The 19,818-nt window shown below is 37.2% G+C and overlaps 1 protein-coding gene across 2 annotated transcripts in view; it reads left to right on the forward strand.

Annotated features, from left to right (window-relative positions):
• The window catches only part of LOC126263049 (uncharacterized), a 161,513-nt gene that overhangs the window by 129,427 nt on the left and 12,268 nt on the right, over positions 1–19,818 (forward strand). Inside the window, exon 9 of one of the 2 annotated variants that reach the window (XR_007546806.1) lies at positions 4,609–4,716. The exons of the other annotated variant lie outside the window; for it this stretch is intronic. The gene's annotated coding sequence lies outside the window, so the exon portion shown is untranslated. The remainder of the gene's footprint in view (positions 1–4,608; positions 4,717–19,818) is intronic. 2 annotated transcript variants of the gene reach the window in all.

Here is a 19,818-nt window from a genome sequence, read left to right on the forward strand (position 1 = left end):
CCTGGTCTTTTGCAATTAATAATAGTCACTGTGTTTTTACTCTTACAAATTTCTTAAGTGTCCCCCACTTGACAGGATACACATGAACTATGTAGCACTCGTAACATGCTTGTTTGCCTGCTACTGGTATAGAAATGTAAATGTAAGCTTTTGCTCCAACTCACTGGTAGTGTGACTATCTTGAAATAAAAACATAAGTTTTTGTCCTCAGGTTCTAAAACCAACCCCAACTCTGGTGGCAGTTCCTTAGTTCCTTCTGTGCTTTCCTTAGACCCTCTAAATACTGCTCTGGAGACAAGTTTACCCATAGCTGACCTCTTACAGCCTGTTGCATAGCCTGCTGTACTTCTGTTACTTTCCCTTGAGCTTCCCAAACACCGTCTTCTACAGACCGCAACCATTTTGTAATTACTAGTTCCCTATCTAAGACTTCTACTTCAGTTTGTAGTTCCTTGATATTCTGAGTAACTGCCTCTTCTGCAGCTCTGGCATACCGCATTACTTCTCCAGTCACTTGTTGTAGTACTCATGTGTTATTCAATATGTCCTCCTATAAAATTGTGATCTGCATAGTGTGACATTCAGTCATGACTTTTTTCCATTTTGCCTTCTGCTTAACATTTTATATGGTGTCATTCACCCTTCGAATGTCTTCCTTATCAGCAGTTCCCAATATTGTTTTCATAAGACGACCTCCAGCATCGATCCAACCCCTCTTCCTTTGTGTATGTGGAATAACCCCAAGGACATGGGTCATCTCACACTTTAATTTCTTGTATACTCCATATACTCTCTCACATACCCTGGCACTTCCTTTGATATTCCGTGCCTCTCTGTTCCCTGATGGAATTTGTCAAATGCTTCTTCCAATCTTCTCACCTCATTACCTCATCTCCCATGTACTGAGTACCATGTGTATCACCCAGCAATGACTGGTAATTACTAAATCTTCCTGCTTGAGAACAACTAGTTCCAGGTGCTGGTTTTGTAATGCTTCCATCCTGACAAAGATCAGTAGTTCTTCTATGAACTGCATCATCTCACCTTTCCTGGACTTAACCTATGGGCAAAATACTTATTACTTTCCTCCCCCTTAATTATACTAAATCTATACCAAACCTTAAAAAAACATTAATTGACTATCTCCTGGGCCTTAATCCATATAGATTCCTTATTAACGTTTCATTCACAACCTCTTGTTTATCTTCAAATGCCTTTCTCCCCACTCTCCCTTTCTAGTCCACATCTCCTATCCCTGGAATAACTTCTGGATTCCCTTGAAAAGGTTTCAACCACCTTACATGCACAATTGTCATTCTCATCCACAATTGAACCTTGACATTTATTTGTGTCATAATCTCAATCACTTGTTATGGCCCCTGATAAGTAGAAAAAAACTTCTTTTTCCTTTCCTTTGACATTTACAAAGTTGATAGCATTGCCCATAGACCAACTGTATACTGTGACAATCTTGCCATATGGCCCACTATTTCTTCCCATTTCACCAGTGTTCATGTATTTGCCTTCTGTACTCTAGTCTAAATTTTCCTTATCACTCTGGTAAATTCCTTAACAGACTCTCCAGTTTTCCCTCCCTTCATTTTCAATATGTTGAATGGTGATGGCATTTAAGACCATATATTACTTCATGTGGTATTCCTATGCTGTTTTGACTTGTAGGTAAGGTTGATGTACTTTAAATAGACATTCCAGTTGGCATTGAAGTTTGTGAGATGGTCTGATGTACTTCATTTCTTGACAATGGGGACAGAAGCTATACTGACCAAAAGTTAGAGTTTTAAGTTTCATTTAATGAAGATTATACAAGAAAGATTAGAGTTAAATGTCTCATGTATGTTAACCTGGTTAAAGGTAGAGTACAGGCTTGTGTGGTGATGGTTGTGTAATGAAATATGTCACCAACTGGTTTATATAGTATGGTAGGGGTGGTGGGAAGTGTAGTGCTGCAGGATAGATAGTGGGCAGGGGAGAGGTGGAGAGAGAGGGGGTGGAAGGTAGTGGAAAGCTGCGTAGTGCTGGAATGGAAACAGGGAAGGGGCTGGATGGGTGAGGACAGTGACTAATGGAGGTTGAGGCCAGGAGCGTTACAGGAATGTAGGATGTATTGCAGGGAAAGTTCCCACCTGCGCAATTCAGAAAAGCTGGTGTTGGCGGGAAGGATCCTTATGGCACAGGCTGTGAAGCAGTTATTGAAATGAAGGCTGTCATTTTTGGAAGAGTGCTCAGCAACAGGGTGGTCAACTTGTTTCTTGGCCACAGTTTGTCAGTGGCCGTTCATGTGGACAGACAGTTTGTTGGTTGTCATGCCCACATAGAATGCAGCGCAGTGGTTGTAGCTTAGCTTGTAGATTACATGACTGGTTTCACAGGTAGCCCTGCCTTTGATGAGATGAGTGATGTTTGTGATTGGACTGGAGTAGGTGATAGTGGGAGGATGTATGGGACGGGTCTTGCATCTAGGTCTATTGCGGGGGTATGAGCCATGAGGTAAGGGGTTGGGAGCATGGATTGTGTAAGGATGGACGAGTAAATAGTGTAGGTTCAGTGGATGGTGGAATACCACTGTGGGAGGGGTGGGAAGGATAGTGGGCAGAACATTTCTCATTTCAGGGCATGATGAGAGGTAGTCAAAACCCTGGCGGACAATGTAATTCAGTTGCTCCAGTCCTGGGTGCTGCTGAGTTACAAGGGGAGTGCTCCTCTGTGGCTGGACGGTGGGACTTTGGGAGGTGGTGGGAGACTGGAAAGATAAGGCAGGGGAGTTTTGTTTTTGTATAAGGTTGGGAGGATAATTATGATCTGTGAAGGCTTCAGTGAGACTCCCAGTATATTTTGAGAGGGACCGTTCATCACTGCAGATGCGACAACTACAAGTGGCTAGGCTGTGTGGAAGGGACTTCTTGGTATGGAATGGTGGCAGCTGTCAAAATGGAGGTATTGCTGGTGGTTAGTAGGTTCGATATGGATGGAGGTTCTGATGCAGCCATCTTTGAGGTGGAGGTCAACATCTAGGAAGGTGGCTTGTTGGGTTAAGTAGGACCAAGTGAAGCAAATGTCATCAATGAATCTGAACCAGGTGAGGGTTTCGGACTGTGAGTGTTTAGGAAGTATTTCTCAAGACGGCCCATGAAAAGGTTGGCATAGGATGGTGCCATGTGGGTACCCATAGCCATATGCCGGATTTGTTGTAGGTAATACCTTCAAAGGAGAAGTAATTGAGGATGAGAATATAGTTGGCCATAGCGACTAGGAAGGAGGTTGTTGGCTTAGAATCCATTGAGCATTGAGAAAGGTAGTGTTCAACAGCGGAAAGGCCATGGGCATTAGGAACGTTGATGTAAAAGGAGGTGGCATCAATGGTGAAGAGCAGGGCACCGTGTGGTAAAGGGACAGGAACCATGGAGAGTCGGCGGAGGAAATGTTTGGTATCTTTTATATAGGAAGGTAGGTTCTGGGAAATGAGTTGAAGGTGTTGGTCTATGAGAGCAGAAATTCCCTCAGTGGGGGCACAACAATGGCACAGTGGAAACTCCAGTACGGAATAACAACAATATGAATAGAAGAAATTGATACTCAACATAGAGAGGAGGCACTGAATAGGAGCAGGCACAATGAAAATGACTGTTAAATATTTAAACTTTTGGACAAAAATGTCCTCTTCCTGAAATACTTCAGAAGAACAGCTTTTTTGTCCAAAAGCTTAAATGTTTTGCAGTCTTTTTCATTGTGTCTGTCTATGACTCAGAGTCTCCTCTATGTGAAGAACACTAATCTATCCTTTCAGATTATCATATGAGTTGCACAAAATTGTGTACACTTTCTGCAGTATTATTACAGTACATCTCTTTGAACTGGAGATTTTCTGTGATAGTAGCTATATATTCAATACATCATTTAAAATATATATATATAATCAGAGACAATTTCTACAACTTTTGTCATTTACTGCTACCACTGCAGAACAGCTGTGTAATGCAGTTTTGTTTATCTGTAGCAAATTGATTTAAATCCAATATGCTCTGATCAAAAAACTACAAGTTTATTGTAAGGAGAGATACTGGATTGATATGACATTAATTTCATGTTATAAATAAAACCATAACAGTACATAAGTGGCACCAAGATACTAATGGCTGGTTGTCATCAAATTTAGGTGGCATATAAATTGTAACTTCATTACTGCAGTCTTTGACAAAACAAATAACATTTATAAATTGCTCAGGTTGATATGAAATTAATGAGTAAATCTGTCTGAATGACACACAAAGCTTTTCTGTTTTGGCACACAATCATCTGCAGTCACTTTTTATAGATTACCTACAGCATGTGGTTATTTTGTGTCTTCATAATTTTGATCTCTTGAGACGAAATGTATTTCTGTTTACTGAGTTTATTGACGTTCTGGACTCTCAGTGCTGTAAGGATATCTTTGGCTGCAAATAATAGACTGCATGGTCTGGCTCATAATAAATTTTGCTTATGCACACGATACCTGCAAACTAGTATACCTGCAATATAAACTGACATTTGCACACCGTTAGCCCTAAAATGGCACAGAGTGTGTTAATTACATACTGTAATATATAGGTGTTGATTGTGGAAGAACCTTGACCAAGCACTTAACCCACCGTCTTTATCATTTGATGGCTGTGTGGAGTTAATAAGCTACTCTTCTCTATGAAGTTCCTGTGGCAGGTAAAATACAGCTCTGTTAGTTTCCTCTGATCTTAATTGTTATGTGCAATATCTTCTATGAAGAAAATTGTTCCTCTGGAAAATCTATGAATACAAAAATAAAATCTGTGCCAGGGAAGTCTTAAATGATGTGCTGCTTTGAGCAGAATTTGTACATAAACAATCTATTCCTAGGCACTGCATTTCTGAAGGCAGATTTTACTGAAGGAAACAGCTAGAACATCAAATATGTAAAAGCGTTTCATTTTGCTTGAAATTAAGAAGCTGTGTCCATCATTCTTTCTTCCAGTAGAATTCTTTTACATTACAAACTTTGGCAAAGGCAGTTGAAATTTCCTAATGATAGCCATAATTATTAAATTACTACTACATTTTTTATGGACCTCATCCACAAAAAGTAAGACAAAATTTTTAATAAATAAACATTATTGAGCTCCAGCACTGTAATTTAAGGCTTCTTGCACCAGATGAATATTGTACTTTTCTTTAAAAGAAAAGTAGGTTAAATAATTACACGTAACAGCCTTAACTGCATGTTGCATCCCGCATACATCTAATTTGAAATTTAATGTTGCACCTTATTAAATGAGCTACACTTTTACTATTAAAATGAAATTGCTAAACAATATGTGCTTGCAGTTTAAAGGGAAACATAATCTGCAACTTCGATATGTAATGTCTGAAAAAAGCAATGTGTTGGAGTAGAGCCAGTTTCATTGTAAATATTAGTAATCATTTTTAAAATGTTCAAATGATGTTATCATAATCTGTCATTTGAAATTGCTTGTAGCATCCATTGAGTTCAAATTACTAATGATGATCATCAATAAATCTCAACCCATTGCATTACAGTTATTTCTTAATTTGAGATGAATATTCACTGCAAAATATAGAATGCCTGCATCATGCACAAAGAAACAGCACTCTTTTTGTTATTTCTATAACACATCTAATCAAAATCACTTTACTGTTCATCCATTAATTCCCTGACTCTTATATATAACTAGCTAAAAAGGTTCACTTTCATGGTCTCATGTTCATATGTTTTCTCTTAAATTTTAGTATTTTACTCTCAGAAATACTCTCAAAGTCTAAAAAATACTCTTAATTAATCAGCAATACCCTAACTGGAAACAAAGTGCTCTATCAAACCAAGAACATTAAAAAAAGTTCAATAATATTCAAAAACATTCATGAATGTTTAAGAACTTCAGAGAAAACACTGGTACTTTATACAAAATTCCACAATATTCTACAACATTCAAGAAAGTTGCAAAACCTTAAAGAACACTCCAGGATGATCTAGAATGCTCTAGAATAGTCTAACATATTAAAAAATATTTTAGGAAATTCAAATACATCTGTCAACAATCAAGAAAATTCATAAAAGCACAACAACATTATGGATAAATCTTGAATTCTTCCCCTTGAAATATATATCCACACAAAAGAGACAGACCATGATCTGGAGACCACCACAATGTGACAGTGACTACTTCAGACACACATTTCTACAACCACAACAGCTACTGATGCACACTATTGTGCACTACAGGCTAACAAAGGGTAGTACAAGACTCAAAAACCATTGACTGGTAGTGGGTGGGTTTGGAAGTATCACAAATTTCTCCCAAACACACATTAATTTATATTACTCTCCTTTCACTCAGACAAAGCCAGCCAACTCTTATCAAATGTGAATTTAAAAAGTGAACTTTTAAATACAGAAATTATATAGCTAAATTAAATTATCATATTATCAGTACAGTTGCATTTAATTTAGTGGGAGGAAACTGTTTTTTCTGGTTTGGGCTCAAATGGCTCTGAGCACTATGGGACTTAACTTCTGAGGTCATCAGTCCCCCAGAACTTAGAACTACTTAAACCTAACTAACCTAAGGACATCACACACATCCATGCCTGAGGCAGGATTCGAGCCTGTGACTGTAGCGGTCGCGCGGTTCCAGACTGTAGTGCCCTCGAGCCAGTTGGCCACCCAGGCCGGCTTTTTCTGGTTTGTTTGATACTTAATAAACTAATTCTATTACAACATTTAAGACACTAAAATTCCAGTTAATACACTGTTCACTACCTTAAGTAATTCACTTTCACTTAAATTTAGTTCACTTTTACTTTTACTCAGACCATTCTAATTTTCAAAAGTATATTGATGCATGTGTCTCAACGTCTGAGCTGGAACGTATCCTCACAAGAACAGTATAATGCAACATTCAAGAACATTCTTGAACATACTAGAATATTCTAGATCATTCTTCAATATTCTAGAACAGTCTAAAACTTTTCAGAAGATTTTAAAACATTTTGGAATATTCTATCAGAAATATTATGGTCAGCCTCTTCTGCTTTGGCATTTGATTCCCAATTGTTTCACTGACTATTATAAGAAGTCCATTGGTGTAATGGCCTCTTTCAAAACCCAACTCTTTGAAACCAGCCCATGCAGTTCCAAACCAAACTTCCTTCATGGATGAGCAATGCAGGGCTACCATAATCATATAAGCTCCATGGGTCTGTAGGGATGAGTTGCTAAGTTACTGCATGCACAGACAAACCATGCTTACATTTACTACATGCATTGATTTTAGGTACTGAATGACATTACTGGGTAATTCTCTTGATCACAGATTTATAATACAGTATGATCACAACACAACTTTAGATCATAAGTGTAATTTCTAAATCATAAGTTCCTTCAAATTTTTTGGGGACATCTGGAACTATGAAATGTTAAACTTAAGTGCTGAACAAGTTTCCTTCGGTGATTCTGTTTCAGTCACTATGTCATTCTGCATATGTTATTCCCATCATATTCAACACATTTGTATTGATAAGCTACTGATGTTAATTATTTACAATTCTCTCAAGGTTAATGAAATCATATATTGTTGTGTTTATTGTATTTTTCTGAGTGGATAGAATATTCCACCATTTTTTGGAAGTGCATGTGGGGAATTATTAACTCTTGTACCAACATCTTGGCTCGCAACTTTTCCACCATCCTCAAGGGAAGTCACTTGCAAAAGAATACTGTAAAAGAACATTTCATTGAACACCAGCGATATGATCACCTACTACAGCTCAACAAATCTGTATGGCTGTACATTGTATTTCCACTGGTCAGTCCACAGATTACTGGAAAGTGAAAAGACTGGGCACAGCCTTATTATACAGGGATTCAGTGATAAATGAAGCTGTGAAAATACAATCAGCAGACAACCTGTTCAACTGAGGAATGAGTATCCAGCTTGACAAATCTTGGAAATTCCTCATTTCATGTCTGTGCTCTTAAAGGAGATATTGCTCTAAGTCTTCACTACCTGGGATTCCAACATGTGCTATCTATAATAACCGACAAAATACTTCATAAAGCACTATGGATTTGCTGATACTGCACTTGCTTTGTTTTATCCTTAGAGGTATAAATTATACCTATGACTGATGCTCTTGTTACCAACAATGTTACCTGTGATGCATGTGCATCTACTCCACAGTGTAAAGTGCTTAAAAAATCTTGCATGTGATTCACCTTGATAATGGCTTAAAGGCTGTCAGCCAAAATATTGGTGCAGGAGTCAATAATATCCCAGATGCACTCCCAAAAAATGATGCGATATTCAAAATTGTTATCTGACAGGTTAAAAATGCTGTAGAAAATTAAGCCATGTACTTCAAATAAATTATTATGTAATGAGAAGTGTTGCTCATAATTATGTGCTTTGTCTTCAGTTTGTTGGAGAATGCTTTTGATTGAAGTTTTCTTGGTAAGATCACAGCTTAGAATACACATTCACAGCTAAAAAAAATCATTCTTCACAAAATATTGTTATCTGCCTAGCAAAGAATGTATTACTGTTAAACAGAGAATAATTTCAGAAGATAGACTGTGTTTAACATTTTGAACCAGCTTCCTTTTGACAGAAGAGTATTTTATTTGCCAGTATTATTCAGATGAGGTTTTCTGTCTCTACTGCTATAACAGCAGCATGGGTAAATGCAATAGATATAGTGATTTTATATATAAAGCATGATTCAGCAAAGATGTTCCTTTCTGGAACTGTTTAAGACGTTATAATCATGTTTTCAGCCACACGAACTTTAAAAAACTGCTCCTCAATTGATGCATTGTCACTTGCCATTGCTACAATAATTATATGGATAACTATATAAAAGTGACTTTTTTAACTGAATCCATAGTTATTTCTACTGCTTATTTCTTAGTTACTCAGATTTCTCTTGAGCTAGCATGTAAATCAGCAGCAGCTACTCTGCCAGAATGTTTGTTTCATTCAATCGACTCATTCCATAACCCTCTGCAAAGCATTACAGTGCATTCTAATAATTTTTTTCCATATATACTAAATTGTCTTTCATATTAGTAACAATATCTAAGGATACCTCTTCTGGCATACAGCTCGACCTCAACTGTTTTCTTCTAATTCCTTTTGCATTCCTCATAAACACGTTGATGTTCACAAAAGATTGATCTGAAGTTATTAATAGTGTATTAACAGTGTATTTTCTCAATGCCACAAATAACTTTTGACTGGTAAATATCCCCTATTATTTATTTACTGTGACTGAATAACACTGTCCTCCACAGTAAACACTTCGCTTTGATAAATTACGGTATATTTATTTTAAAAAATTAAATAAAATAAAATAATAAAATAAAATAAAATAAAAAAATAAAAAAAGTGTTGATTTACCATAATGTTTTGAGTTCCATTTAATTTTTCTTCTTTTTAACCTCATCCAGAACTACATCAACATCACTGTGTTAGCAAAAACCAAGAAATGTTCTGCAACTTGATAAACAAAAACAAAGTAAATAAATGAAAAATTGTTGAAGAATAAGTTGTGTAAGATGTTTCTTCAGTAGATTATGTTTGATTCCACTTGGGTTGCTCAATTATCCTGCTGTGCTTCATGTTTTGCAAAGCTTTGGAAGAAGTTTGACACAGTACATATTGTTTTGGTTGATCATCACAATTCATGCCTTGCATTAGATCGGCAAATTAGGGTTATTTCTGTTTTCCTTCAACACTTTTTCTTCAACTGCATGATAATGTACTTCAAATTGTTCACAATGCTTGTCAGCAATCTGCCAAAATATTTCTTGAAATACACACAAATATATTTGCAAATATGCAAACTTTACATGAATGTGGAATACACTGCTGTATATCAATCCTATCTATGGCATGAGAAGTGATATATTGTTCATTTACATTCAAGTGGTTAAAAGTAGGGAAAAAAAACGTGTGTGTTTCAACAATAGAAAAGTACTATCACAGAAGTGAGTGATTTTATATTATTTACAATTAATTTGTCTCATATTAGTACAAATTCAGGTGAAGAATGTAAGAGGAGTATCCACTTACCAACCACAGAAAGAAAAACTGATTCATTATGAAGGGTAAGATAAGAAATGGGATTGAGGTAATACTTCTAGGGCCAGGAAGAGAAACCTCTAACTCAGAGAACAAACTGTAACAAAGAATTAAAACTCTACAAATATTGTATAATTTACAGTCTGTTATCAAAATCAGCAAAATGTTTATTATGCAATAAATGAAAAACACATTAAGAATGGAAAGAATGATCTGAACTGTTATTAAACAACAAAATAATTAAAAAAGAGGTGTAAATGAAACTGAGTTCCCAGATAACAACTGTAGCTACAGAGCGGCATATTGGAGTCATTGGTCACAGACTGCAATGATTTGTTTGTAACAATGGCAGCGAACATTCCACCAACTAATGAAGACAGAGATTCACTACATTTATTAGCCAAACAAAACTCACAATCCTACAAAGTGGTTATTTTCTTGAACAATAATTGTGCTTCTAGTAATGTATGAAGATCATATGCTATCTTGACATCAACAGTTTTTGGGTATCTTTGTAAGTAGTCAACAAATCAAGCAGTATTTCCTGGTGAATTGATTTACATAATAGTGACACTCATCAGTAAGGGTGTAGGGTAGATAAGCATCACCTGTAATTGTAGATCCACTTCTCTTCTCCCAGTCATCTCAAAAAATTTCAGAATGTATGCTGCAGCAGAAATCTTGTATTCCATTACCTAACTTGCTAGCTCTTAGTGTGTCTTTTATAAATATTTCTGTACAGAGGAACAATCTTGCAAATCCCACAGAAGAATGTTCTACAGTCTTGCATTGGTTCTTTAACCATTCCTGCTTAGACATATTACACCTTTTGTCAATCTCACTTTTTAGACATCTATATTCTCTTTCATCTTCTTCATTTGTTGTATTCTCATATTTTCTCCTTTCATCAGATAAATTCAATATCTCTCATGTTATTCTACAATTTCTACTCAGCCTTCTCATTTTGTCTATTTGATCCTCTGCTATCTTCACCACTTCATCTCTCAAATCTACTCATTTGTCTATTATTGTTTTCATTTCCCTCAGTTCAATCCTATCTTTGAAAATCTCAGCAATTCTTTTAATTTTGCCATGTCATATTGCCTTAATCTCCTATCTTTCTGCAGTTTCTTTAGCTTTAATTTGAAATTCATTACCAATAAATTATAGTCAGAGTGCATAACTCAAATAGGAAATGTTTTACACTTTGTAGTCTAGTTTCTATTACTTTGTGATGTTCAAACCAACCTTTGGGTTAATGACACTGTTTTTTAACCTACCTGAAACTTTTCACTGTCTTCACGTATTTTAAATATCTACAACATTCTTTTATGATTCTTAAACCCAGTGTTAGCAGCAATTGTTATGTGACTTGTGGAGAATCAGTTGCCATTTAAATTGTCACAGGTGATTTGATATTTGGAAGTGCAATTCAAATGCCCCAAACAGTTTAACACGCTTTTATGTTCCACAAAATGCTCATTATTGGGGTATGTGGTGTTACTGGTAAAGCAACTTGAGGTTATACAACCTGACCAGTAATATTGTTGTAGTTATGCCAGTCTAGTAATCTATGATGACAGTTAATCAACTTTGAACATACCACTGTTAAACTGTCTTTGACTTCCAATTCTGCCCCTGCAATAAATACACTACTTCGTGGATTTGTGACTAATGATATGGACTCATTCAAAATGAACTGCAGCTTTCACTCAGCAATGAACAGGCAGAAAAACAATTTGTTAACATCTCCTTAACCACTGTAGAGAAGGGTTTACAGATGGCATTTTCAGTAGAATGATTGTGATTTAAGTATTTACTTACTGAGTAATGGGTGATAGCTGAAAAGCAAAGATACTGCTTGTTGTTGTTGAATTAGATTTGGATTTCTAGGTAATTAAGCTTTCAGACAGACAGTGAGACTTTGGCATGCTGGTCAGTAAGTCTGTCTCAAATAACATTTTGACACTTCTCTCAGCTGGACCATCAAGCCAAGTTGACAAAATATTTCAATGGTCCACCTAAAAGTCATCTACAGGTGAGATGCTGCAGTTGCTGAGTCTTGCTGAAATGGTGCCATGCTGGAGCTTGCATTCCTATATAGGCCAGCAGAGAGTACACAGCGCATGTGCCATGTGTCAGGATCGCTCCCCCCCCCCCCTCCCCTCCCCTCTCCACGCCCCGCCCCACTGCAAAAGTTAATAGTTTTGCTACCAATGGTGAAGGTAGCTCCCACAAATATTCTGCTGCCTATTGAAAATACCGTGGTTTAATACAATTCAGTGTCAAGTTCCACGACTTGCTCAGAGAATGGCCTTTCTACATCCAAGTACATACTCCATAAGCCACTGCAAGTTGCATTGTGGTGGATACCTTGTACCACTGTAAATCATTTCCTTTCCTGTTTCACTCACAAATACGGCAAGGGAAAAATGACTATCTACATGCCTCCATACAAGTCCAAATTTCTCTTATCTTATCTTTGTGGTCCTTAAGCAAAACGTACAATGGCAGCAATAGAATCATTCTGCAGACAACTTCAAATGTTAGTTCTCTAAATTTTCTCAATAGTGTTTCACAAAAAGAATGTTGTCTTTACTCCAGGGTTTCTTATTTGAGTTCATGAAACATCTCTTTAATACTTGCATGTTGATTAAACCCACCTGTTACAAATATAGTAGCATGCTTGTTTTGATGTCTTCCTTTAATCCCACATGGTGGGGACCAAAACAGGTAGTACTCGAGAATAGTTTACACTAGTTTTCTATATACAGTCTACTTTGCAGATGAGCTACACTTTCCTAAAATTCTTCAAATAAACCAAAGTTTCTATTTATAAGATATCAGCCAACCTAGTTTCAATAGTGTCCTTCTAAATACAATTTCAGTAACAAAAAGTGGCTGCAATCACCTGTGTCTCATTGTATTACATTGCGCGTCCCTTGGCTGCACAATGCTCTGCAACTGTGGCTTTTTCTGATTGTTGTAACCTTGTGTGATGGTGATGTCTTAGCAGTATGAATAGTTCAACCAATACATGCCTTATCCCAAAATAGCATTAATCTCAGCTTGTAGGCAAAACACTGACTTGATGTTAAATTTCTCCCTATTTTACCTGATATGCTCCCAACATATCGCAGGAAAGCAACAGATGCAGATTAATCTTGCTGTACTTTGGTAATGGTTTGAACTCCAAGGCACGACAGAGTTGCTTCTCACAGAATTTTTTTTTTTTTTTTTTTAATTTAACAGACTGTAGGTATTTAATTTTCTCAGTAAGCTTTCAACAAATGGTATACACTCTAATATCAGCATTCTAAGGTTCCAGTATCTTGGTAGGGTGGGTCATATCTAGTCACATGTACACACTAGTCAGTATGCTATCTTTGTGATAAGTGTTATGTCATAGGGTGCCATCATTATGTTTGTAGATGAAAATATAAAAATGGGAGCCTGCCATCAGTCTCCTCTTCCACTTTAAACTTAATGCTGAGGTGAAGAGAATTAAAATGTTCCAAAAAATGGTTAAGGATATCAGTCCCATGTGGCTACTCTAAAAAGATATCATTGGCATACCTACAGAAACTTATCGGTTTTAAGGTTCTCAATGCTCCATTTTCAAAGTCCTCCTAAATAAGTTAACAAATATGGGTGATAAGAAAACTATCTAAAGACACTCCATTAGTTTGTTCATAAACTTGTCATCAAATTAAAAGTAAGTTGAAGTAAGCACATAACAACTAAGTTCCTACATTTTCACATCCATCATTTCACAAATTAAACTCAACAATTCTTCAAGTAAAACACATGTAAACAGGGAGGCAACATCAAAGCTTACAAGCATAAACTGTTTGCACTGTTGGGAACTGGTGCACGAAATATTGACACCATACGAGGTCAAAGAAACTCGAAAATTCCTCAGTGGCAGAACATTTCTTAACTGAAGGACACATAATGAAACATAATGAGACACAGATGGTTGCTGCCATTGTTTATTTTTGGGATTGCGTTTTGAAAGAAGCCACTGAAATTAGACTTGCTGATAATCTTATTAATAGATACAAGAGTTATCCTCTGGGAAGGTCATGGAACTGTATGCTGACCTACATTAAAACATGGCATTTCAATCAGCAGAAGAATTTGGCAATTAGTTACAGCAGTGATAGCTCATTTTTGTTTCTTTTTGCCCGCCAGTGACATTGTCAGTATCCTCTGGAGTGGGGGCAGCATTTATAACACTTGGTGCATGTGCTGAGTACTCTCTGCTGCCATATATGTGTCACTGGCTCTAACATAGCATCAGTGCCATGAGACTTAGCAACAGCAGCATCTCACCTGAAGATGATAGCCAGGTGGGCCACTGAAATATTACGTGAACTTGATTTGAAGATTCAGTTGCAAATCCAAGAAGAATATCCCACGTTATTCCATTGTGAAAGTTTACACGGTGACATCATAGTATTCATTTGTTAAATGCATTTTCAATAAAACAGTCCAATCTATTCATGCAAGAGCAGGTGTTTTGATAGAAATTGCTGCCTTCACTAAGGTGTTGAATCATAATGTTTGCAAATTATGGTTTACTGTGCATTAGAGCAATACAGGCTACTTCAGATGAAATTCTCTTAGATTTTTAGAGGTGTGGATAAGGATTAAAATTTATCTCACTCTAGAGTCTTGAGAAAAAAAAAACCAAAACCTAAATAATCTCATAAAGTATCTCGAGAAATGTTGAACTGTGCTGTCCTCCCTTGTCTACATATGCAAATCAGTGTATTGTTAGTGTAAGAACAACTCCTTAGGAGTGTGGGTATCAGTTTAAGTCATGCATTAGCCAGGTGCATCTCTAAACAAGTAGATACATCTCAGTATCAAATATGGTATTTATGTACATTTTCACACCTGCACATTTTCATGACTAATTTTATAAGGCCACATTTTTGGTTTATCTTCTGTAACATCTTCTGTAAGTTAATACGGAAATAACATTTTATTTACAGAAAGAAATGACATAGAACTAAGCCCAGCTGGGATGGCATTACAAAACAAACCCATTTTATTGTATTCTATTTCAGAAAGTTGTATTTGGTCTTCCACTCATTTAGCCCATTTTTGTCTTTGTTCTGAACTCTCTTCATAATCATAAATGCTTATTAAAAAAACTGTGAGGATGAACTGAACAGTTTTTGATATATGGTCATTAACAGCAAGTAAAATGTATAAGAACATAGTTCATTCAGCTTTAAATGAAAATAAAATATTTTCCTACATATATTTTCCTACATATATTAATTAGTTGACTAATTTCATTTATATTTTTAATTTTACATTCAGTACATAAACAGCTGCACCCCCAAATATGTACAGTAGTCCCAACCATAAAGTGCAGAAATTACACTGTAGGAAATACTGCAACCAGCCACAAGTTTTACTGAAATTATTTTATTATACCATTACTAGTTTCGGGCCAGAGCCCATTGTCAGATGGTAGTGTCGCCTTTTTTGCAAGTTCTACACTCACGTCTTCCTGAAAAGCCCTCCTTTACACATTATAGGACAGAAGTTTTATTTTCATTTACAATCCATACCGATCAATGAATTGAACTAAAAACAAGATCCTGAAACTAGTAATGGTATAATAAAATCATTACAAGAAAACTTGTGGTTGGTTGCGGTATTTCCTATTGTGCAGTTTATGAAAACAGCTGCAGTTGTTCTCCAAACAAAACTGGATAAAATAAAGTATGGATGTGAGTCAGTGCTTGTTTGTGGTTATATGACAAGTTGTACTGGAATTGGAAACCTACATTTCATTGACAGAAAAAGACATTTTAATGTAGTGAAGATAAAAGTGTGTAGATTTCAGTTGAAGGAAGTGGTACATGAAGTACCCTTCACCAAACATCATACAGTGATTTGGAGATGTAGGTGAAAACAATTTTGTATTCCAAAGGACTGTGGTAGCAAGCATACTGCCACAAGTACTATAAAGTGTCTCCTGTGCAACACTAGAACAGATGAAGAGACACCAATCTCCTGACTTATACAGTGTGTTACAAAAAGGTATGGCCAAACTTTCAGGAAACATTCCTCACACACAAAGAAAGAAAATATGTTATGTGGACATGTGTCCAGAAACACTTACTTTCCATGTTAGAGCTCATTTTATTACTTTTCTTCAAATCACATTTATCATGGAATGGAAACACACAGCAACAGAACGTATCAGCATGACTTCAAACACTTTGTTACAGGAAATGTTCAAAATGTCCTCCGTTAGCAACGATACATGCATCCACACTCCATTGCATGGAATCCCTGATGCGCTGATGGAGCCCTGGAGAATGGCGTATTGTATCACAGCCGTCCACAATACGAGCACGAAGAGTCTCTACATTTGGTACCGGGGTTGCATAGACAAGAGCTTTCAAATGCCCCCATAAATGAAAGTCAAGAGGGTTGAGGTCAGGAGAGCGTGGAGGCCATGGAATTGGTCTGCCTCTACCAATCCAGTGGTCACCGAATCTGTTGCTGAGAAGTATATGAACACTTTGACTGAAATGTGCAGGAGCTCCATCGTGCATGAACCACATGTTGTGTCGTACTTGTAAAGGCACATGTTCTAGCAGCACAGGTAGAGTATTCCATATGAAATCATGGCGGTGAATCGAGGAAGTACAGTACATACTGACAAAACTAAAATGAGCTCTAACATGGAAATTAAGCGTTTCTGGACACATGTCCACATAACATCTTTTCTTTATTTGTGTGTGAGGAATGTTTCCTGAATGTTTGGCCGTACCTTTTTGTAACACCCTGTATATGTTAAAAATTTTGTGGAAAATCTGAGGCTCGTAAGCTAAAAGCAATCATATTCAAAATATAAGTGATATGAAGCCACTACCAGAAGACTGGAGCAAAATAATGAAAATGGAGACATCAAATCTTAAACACACATCAAAAAAAGTTTTGCATCACCCCGGTTCCCAGAACTCCTGAAGATAGACATTGATGTGGCTATTGTATCACAGACACAGTCCCTTTGACTATTCAGAGATGTCACTAAACCCGTCCAAATATGTAAACAACCATGCATGAGCAGTGCCTATTAGATGGAGGGGGTCCAACAGCCGATCAGTTCCAGTCATTCCACCAGGAAGGAGGTACATGGCTCGAGTTATCTGTAGTTCAACCATGCCTAGACGGTCAATACCATGGTTTGATCACATCCACATTGTTACTTTGTGCCAAGAAGGGCTCTCAACAAGGTAAGTGTCCAGGCATCTCAGAGTGAACCAAAGTGATGTTGTTCAGACATGGAGGAGATACAGAGAGACAGGAACTGTCGATGAAATGCCTCACTCAGGCTACTACTGCAGTGGATGACCACTACCTACGGATTATGGCTCAGAGAAAACCTGACAGCAATGCCGCCATGTTGAAAAATGCTTTTTTCTGCAGCCACAGGATGTCCTGTTATGACTCAAACGGTGTGCAACAGACTGCATGATGCGCAACTTCACTTCTGACATCCATGGCGAGGTCCATCTTTGCAACCGCAACACCATGCAACGTGGTACAGATGGGCCCAACAACATGCCAAATGGACCGCTCAGGATTGGCATCATGTTCTCTTCACCGATGAGTGTTGCATATGCCTTCAAAGAGACAGTCATCAGAGATGTGTTTGGAGGCAACCCAGTCAGGCTGAGTGCCTTAGACACACTGTCCAGGGAGTGCAGCATGGGGAGGTTCCCTGCTGTTTTGGGGTGGCATTATGTGGGGCCGACATATGCCACTGGTGGTCATGGAAGGTGCCGTAGCAGCTGTACAATATGTGAATGCCATCTTCCAACCAATAGTGCAACCATATCGGCAGCATATTGGCGAAGCAGTCATCTTCTTGGATGACAATTCGCACCCACATCGTGAAAATAACTTCCTTCAGGATGATGACTTTGCTTGACAAGAGTGGCCAGCATGTTCTCCAGACATGAATCTTATTGAACACACCTCAGATAGACTGAAAAGAGCTGTTTATGGATGACGTGAGCCACCAACCACTCTGAGGGATCTACGCTGAATCGCTGTTGAGGAGTGGAGCAATCCGGACCAACAGTGGCTTGATGAACTTGTGGATAGCATGCCATGACGAATACAGGCATGCATCAATGCAAGAGAACATGCTACTGGATATTAGAGGTACCAGTGTGTACAGCAATCTGGACCACCATCTGTGAAGGTCTCACTGTATGGTGGTGCAACATACAATGTGTGGTTCTCATGAGCAATAAAAAATTTGGAAATGATTTTTATATTATCTCTATTCCAATTTTCTGTACAGGTTCCAGAACTGTTGGAATTGAGGTGATCCAAAACTTTTTTTGATATGGGTAGAATCAATTAAATACCTATTGATTCCAAATATTACTTATGCAGAAGAAATAATGCAAGTTAGCAATGGCATTTAGTATGCTATAGATTTTTTATGTTTCCTCTGCCTATTCTTGTAAATTCATCCACACAAAAGCTCAACATCAAACTGCCTTCTCATGAGAATCCATTATTTTTAAGTTTTGAGATACATTCAGCCATTTGAGCATGATACTGGACTGAGGGAATCATTAAAGAAAACCATAAATATCTGAATACTTAGTGTATGTCTAAAATGGACAACACCTACAGTTTTATTTTATTTTACACAAAATTTCATATCTGATTATTCTGTATACTTGACATGTAAACGAATAATAAGCATCTACAATCTAGGGTCCACATTCTTGATATCAGTGATTTGTCTCCAAAAAAACTCCTAAGCTGAAAAATCAAGATGTCCAAATACAATTTACAGTAAATGTATGTGAAAACAGAACAGAGTTAGTTACTCAAGCCAGTAATTACACATGGCTAACACATACCATGCTTATGGTGATGAAATCAAGGTTTTTACCCCTGATGTTCAAAAAATGGTTCAAATGGCTCTGAGCACTATGCGACTTAACTGCTGAGGTCATCAGTCGTCTAGAACTTAGAACTAATTAAACCTAACTAACCTAAGGACATCACACACATCCATGCCCAGGGCAGGATTTGAACCTGTGACCGGAGCAGTCGCTCAGCTCCAGACTGTAGCGCCTAGAACCACATGGCCACTCCGGCCGTCACCCCCGACGTATGTACAAATAAAACTTTCACCAGAAGAAAATACTGTCATTATTAGTCGTATATACACAAGTATCATACAGCAAAGAAGAGTTATTAGTTACTTCCTGGTTCTTCAAGCAACAAATCACATCTATTGTATTTTGGATTTAGAAACAAATATATCATTAATAATGGATTTTATCTTCAGTGACAATCATGAAATATTTTAAGACACACAACTTTTTCTTCAGTGTCATCAATGTGCACTAAAGGTATTGCCTTTTGTACAGCTCTTTCATAATCACATTACACAAACGGTAGAGTTAAAATAAAATGAATGAATTTTCCTCACATGTTTTATAGCATTGCAGACCTATCAGATTGTGTACATTCTATTCACTGTAAGTAGAAGGGCACACTTCTGTTTATGACCCAACCTATTAGCCCATTTCACAAGAGTCATGAGCCTGTTGCCTTCTGATTCTCAGAGTGGTGCTGGATCAAAATGTCTGAAGCATGCTCACTTAATGAGAAATGTCTCAAGAAC

The sequence above is a fragment of the Schistocerca nitens genome, chromosome 6 (assembly GCF_023898315.1).
Source record: "Schistocerca nitens isolate TAMUIC-IGC-003100 chromosome 6, iqSchNite1.1, whole genome shotgun sequence".
NCBI classification, from domain to species: domain Eukaryota; kingdom Metazoa; phylum Arthropoda; class Insecta; order Orthoptera; family Acrididae; genus Schistocerca; species Schistocerca nitens.